This window comes from Ailuropoda melanoleuca, chromosome 4 (genome assembly GCF_002007445.2).
Source record: "Ailuropoda melanoleuca isolate Jingjing chromosome 4, ASM200744v2, whole genome shotgun sequence".
Taxonomy (NCBI): domain Eukaryota; kingdom Metazoa; phylum Chordata; class Mammalia; order Carnivora; family Ursidae; genus Ailuropoda; species Ailuropoda melanoleuca.
In genome coordinates this window covers 3,343,628-3,348,868 of record NC_048221.1, presented here as the reverse complement: position 1 = coordinate 3,348,868, position 5,241 = coordinate 3,343,628, and the positions used below count along the sequence as shown (strand labels likewise).

At 53.2% G+C, this 5,241-nt stretch overlaps 1 protein-coding gene and 2 non-coding genes across 6 annotated transcripts in view; 2 read left to right on the top strand and 1 right to left on the bottom strand.

The window, feature by feature from the left end:
• Nucleotides 1-4,341: 4,341 nt before the first annotated feature.
• Nucleotides 4,342-4,414, top strand: TRNAV-CAC. Its single transcript has one exon. It is a non-coding gene; the product is annotated as a tRNA-Val (tRNA).
• Nucleotides 4,415-4,613: 199 nt separating this feature from the next.
• TRNAG-UCC lies at nucleotides 4,614-4,685 on the bottom strand. Its single transcript has one exon. It is a non-coding gene; the product is annotated as a tRNA-Gly (tRNA).
• A 251-nt stretch (nucleotides 4,686-4,936) lies between these two features.
• The window catches only part of LOC100483794 (dipeptidyl peptidase 9), a 38,993-nt gene continuing 38,688 nt past the window's right edge, over nucleotides 4,937-5,241 (top strand). For 2 of the 4 annotated variants that reach the window (XM_034657555.1, XM_034657554.1), the window contains exon 1: nucleotides 4,939-5,104. The gene's annotated coding sequence lies outside the window, so the exon portion shown is untranslated. Of the gene's footprint in view, nucleotides 5,105-5,241 lie in introns of all 4 variants that reach the window. The other 2 variants (XM_034657558.1, XM_034657557.1) reach the window with 2 other exon arrangements.

The window sequence follows — 5,241 nt, the reverse complement described above, 5'->3', positions numbered from 1 at the left end:
TTTTCTGTACGTTTGAAATAGAAACTCAACTTGAATAGAAGTGTGCGAGTAGAAATTCGGTACCCCCCCCCCCGCTGCCGCCCCCTGTGCTCACCCAAAGGCCATAGCCAGCCGTTCTTGCGACCCATTTCACCAATCCCTTCTGGGGATATTCTGTGGATAGGCCCAGACATATTTATATCTGTTTGTATCCTTTTTGGATGGTGATCTCTATAAATGGTGGGGTAGGACATACGACTACCCAAACTACCCAAATTGCCCCAGGTCAGAAGATGGAGGGCCTCCTTATTCATTTCATGGCTCCCCCAAACTGTGGGGGCACATCTGGGCTGTCTCTGTTCTTTTGCCTGGAAACCCATCAGACTACTATGTCTGAATATAATCATGACCCTGATAAGGCTCAGTGCGGATCTTCTAATGGCTGGTTCAGTTTCAACGGCCTTTTCATGCCATGGCCTTCGGATCTCGACTCTCATTACTATAAGCTGTGTGACCTCGGGCAAGTTACTTAACCTCTTTGTGCCTCGGTTTCTTCATCATTAAAAGGGGGAAGCTGCTGCTGATAGTGCCCGTATCGTGGGGGTGTTGGGAGGAGTAAATGAGTTTAAAGTGTGTCATTTCCTTAGAACGTTTCCCAGCATGAATTTCCATTATCTCCTGCATGTTACTCTCAGACATCCAAAGGGATCTGATGCAGCCAGCCTTTGCAACAGACATTTCCCAGACTGGAAATACTGAGTCCCTGTCTGCTTCCCTTCTTTCTTTTCTCTTTCCACTTCCTCCCTCCAACTCCTGGAATGGGTAGACACCTGGTAGGACAGGTCAGCAATCCTGCCTGCCGTGGTGGCCTGCTTGGGGACATGGACACTCCTGCAAATGCTGGGGTGTGTGTTGAGGGAGTGGAGTGTCTGACTTTGAGATGCTGAGGTCTGGGGCTCAGAGTGGGACTGGAAGGGAGAGTGGTTAGGGCAGCGGGAGGGGCAGGCGGTTTGGGGAGGCACGGGACAGTGCATGACTCCTGGTGGTCGTGTTCCTGCTGACACCTGGTGGAGAGAAGGAAGTATCGTCCTTTCAGCCTGGGCCACCTCTCTGAGATGGTCGACTCCCCCAGATCGCCTGCAGGACCTTGCTGGCAAACCCAGGCTGAGAGGGGGAGCAACGGGGTGTCACCCAGCGCATCGGCTGCCCCCAATCATTTTAAAGGAGTTTTTGTCTGTTTGTGTTTGGTTTGGTTTGGTTTGGTTTTGGCAGATGAATGAGCTCTCAGGCCTTGATGGGGTTCACAGGGGAGATGACATGTTTTCTGAGTTACTCCTCCTCCACCAGGAAGCCCGCCCGCATTACTCCATTCCCATTCCTAGGCCTTTTCTACTCTGGCCAACTCTCATTTGTTCATAATTTCAAGAAATGTTTACTGACCCCATAGTGACACATAGGTAACAAGATAGATTCAAACAAACAAGCAAGCAAACCCTGCACTGGTGGAGTCCTTACTCCAGTGGAGGAAACAGAAGAGAGACAAGGAAATAAAAAAATGGGATTGTTTCAGAGACTAATAAGCCATTGAAAGAACATGGTGAAGTGATCAAAACTGAATTTGTGAATGCCAAGGTGGGGGGAACTCAGGGAAGTTTCCTCTGAGGAGGTAACATTGAACTCAAGAATTAGAGGAGGAGAGGTAATGAGCCCTGAAAATGCCTGTGCCAGAGGGCACAGCCCATGCAAAGGTCCTGGGGCAGAGCCCTGCCTGGCAATTGGAGGAACAATGGGGAGGCCTGTGTGTCTGGAGCAGGCTGGGCGAAGGGGAGAGAAGCGAGGGCAGGGAGGGGACCGGCATGGATCGTCTTGCAGGGCTGTGCGGGCCTCAGGGATGATGTGGGCTTTTACCCAGGAAGGTGGGAGCCCTGGAGGGCTTTGGGCAGAGGAGGCCTGGATCTGACGCAAGAGCTCACAGGTATCCTTTGGTGGCCACTGCAGAGAGGACGGACTGTGAAGGCAAGGACATGAGCCAGGGCACAGGGCAGAGGGGACAGGCACAGCATGGTGGTGATGGGAGATGGCCGTCCAGTGGGGAAGAAGTGATCAGATTTTGGGTGTGTTTTGAAAGCAGTGCTCATTGGATTTGTTGAGTGATTGGATGTGGGTGGGGGAGCAAGGAGCCCCAGGCAGCTCCCAGGTTCTGGCTGAGCATTTGGAAGAAAGAAGCTGTCCTCGCCTCGGTCGGGGGGATGGAGGAAGGAGCAATATCTTAGTCTGGCCAGGCTCCTACTACAAACTACCACAGACTGTTTTTTTATAAACAGTAAACATTTATTTCTCACGGTTCTGGAGGCTGGGAGTCCAAGTTCAAGGCTCTGGCAGGTTCCGTGTCTGGTGAGGGCCTCTTCCTGGGTCACTGACCACTGTCCTCTCCCCAGGGGCTCATAGGGCAGAAAGGACAGGGAGCCCTCTGGGGCCTCTCTCATAAGGGCACTCATGCCATTCATGGGGGCTCCACCCTCGTGACCTAAGCTCTTCTCGAAGACCCCCCCCATAGTATCACCGTAGGGGGTAGGTTTCAACATATGGATTTGGGGGGACACAAATACTCAGTCCATAGCAAGCAGGTTCCGGAAAAGTTTGGACCATGGATAAGTTTGGGATGGCCATGACACTCCCCACACCCTGTGTGGACACATTGAGGGTCAGCTGGACCCCCATCTAGAGCTCAGGGGAGGCCCGGGTGGAGTCAGGACTGTGGGTGTCCACCAGATGTAGATGGGGTTTGAACCCGGAAAGAGGACTAGGCCGCCAGGGAGGGGTGCATGAGTGGAGGGAAGAGGCCCGAGGGCCACGCCTGGGCAACGGGGGAGGGAAGGGGAGGTGGAGGCGGTGTCTGGAGAGGTGGTTTGGAAGCTTTGGCCAGAGCAGCATGAGGGGGTCTAAGTTTCCCTCAGATTAGCCCACTCATCACCACCCCCAGGACAGCTGGACTGCTGCCCTGTCCCGCTTTGTATAGTAGGTGGTCAGTAAATCATTGTTCAGTGAGTGAATGAATGAATGAATGAATGAATGAAATACTATACTGCTGTCAAAAAGGATGTTAGGGAATGATGTCCAATAAGGAGAGAAGAATAATGCCCTCCTCCAAAGTCCACATCCTAACCCCCAGAACCTGTGACTCTGCTCCCTCACACGGCAAAAGAGACCTTGCACATGCAATAAGGATCTCAAGATGGAGAGCCTATTTTGCATATCTGGGTGGGCTTCATGTAGTCACAAGAGAGAGGCAGGAAGGTCCAAATCAAAGCAGGAGAGGCACCTACAGAACCAGAGACGGGGGTGGGGGGTGATCAGGGCCCCAGAGGCTGGGAAAGGCAGGCCAAGCGGTTCTCCCCAGAGCCTCCGGCAGCGAGCCCTGCCCCACCTGGGTTTTAGCCACTCTGGACTAATGTTTAGACTCCTGTCTCCAAAGCTGTATACAGTAAGCTTGTGGTTTTTTGCAGCCACTCTCTGTGGTCCTTTGTCACAGTAGCAGGGGCAAACAAATATAGAAGGTCTTCATGCTTTGTGGCCGTGACAGTGCACCTCTGAGCCCTATCGGGCTCTGAGGCAGAAGGAAAAATGTGTGCCTTCTCCACACGTGTTTTACGTAATTTCCCATGGTTAATTTTTCCCCAGAAGTAAATGTTGAAAATGTGATTGACGTCTGTTTCCATTAAATGCAGAAAAGTGACATTACGGTAAGTTCTTAATGTTTTGAATCATAATACACTTACTTTTAAGTTTCAGTATTTTCTCAAAGATGCTCTGCGGCGAAACGGCCTTTCAAAAATACACTAAAACAGGTATAGAGGGGCACACATTCCTGATCTTGCCTCGGACCCCACTACGACATGGCAAGGCACTGCCCAAACCTGTCTCGATTTGTAGTTTTGATATATTGTTCATTATGGAGTCACTACTAGGATATTTTGGAATATTGCATTAAAATACGTTTACCTTGATTATTGCGTTTTTTGGCACCCTCTCAATGTCTGAAGCTGAGGCCACTGCCTCGCTCTCCTTACTCTAATCTTGGTCTTGGGGTGGAGGGGAGGGGGCAGATTATACAGCAATGTGGCCCTAAATTCTTGCCATTACCTTCCTGTCCTCCTCCTAGCTCTAAAAAAAAAAAAAAGAAAGAAAGAAAGAAAAGAAAACCCTGGTTTAAAATGCTGACAAGTTAGCTCTGTGTCGACGGCGGGGTAACAAGGGCATGCGTGCGGCGGGGGCGCCTCTCGGAGGGCCACCGGCTCCGGAAGCGCAGGAATCCCCAACACCGCGCGCTCTTTAGGGGCCCCGAAGTCGCACCCTCTATTGGTTTCCGTAGTGTAGCGGTTATCACGTTCGCCTCACACGCGAAAGGTCCCCGGTTCGATCCCGGGCGGAAACAGACTTGCGTTTTCCCTCATTGGAGAATAGTAAAGTTTACTCCGGAGTAAATACAGTACAGATTCTTGTTCCGTGGTTTTCAGATCTCGCTTGTCGTTTTAAAAGTTACTTCAAGGTAATAAAAAATTCCAGTTGCGAGATTTTATCAGGAAAATTGAAATGGGATAATACAAAAAACTTCAAAAATCAATACTGTTGCTTGCGTTGGCCGGGAATCGAACCCGGGTCAACTGCTTGGAAGGCAGCTATGCTAACCACTATACCACCAACGCTCCCGCAGGAGCGAAGTTTTCGGACCGCCATTAGTAGAAGTATTACGGATCTGGCTGGATGATACCAAATTGTATGGGGGGGTTTCTCCCCAGCGTCCCTCCCTGCACCAGAAGATGCCGCCCCAGGAAATTCCGAGCCTCTGGCCGCAAGGGCCGCACCAGCGCGTTCCCCCCAAGCGCCGTAGGCCCCTTGGTACCGCCCGGGAGGTGGCCAATGGTAGGCCGCCGCCTGGGCCGCTCAGCTTCCGGGTCAAAGGGGCCCGAGCCGCCGGCTCCCCCGTGTCCGCCGCCGCTGCTGTCCCCCGCGCCCGCCACTTCCGGGGCCGCAGTCCCGGGCATGGAGCCTCTAGCGTGAGGCCCCTTTGGCCCCGGGACGCCCTGCCCAGCCCGGCCGCCACTCCGCGCCGGCCCGGAGCCCGGTGAGCAGCGCCCGCGCGCCCTGTCCCGCCTCGGCCGCGACCCCGAGCCAGCCCTTGACTGGCCCCACCTCAGCCCTGACCCTGGACCCGCCATTGACCGGCTTCTCGGGTGCCCTCCGCCCCGGCCTCCCCGCACC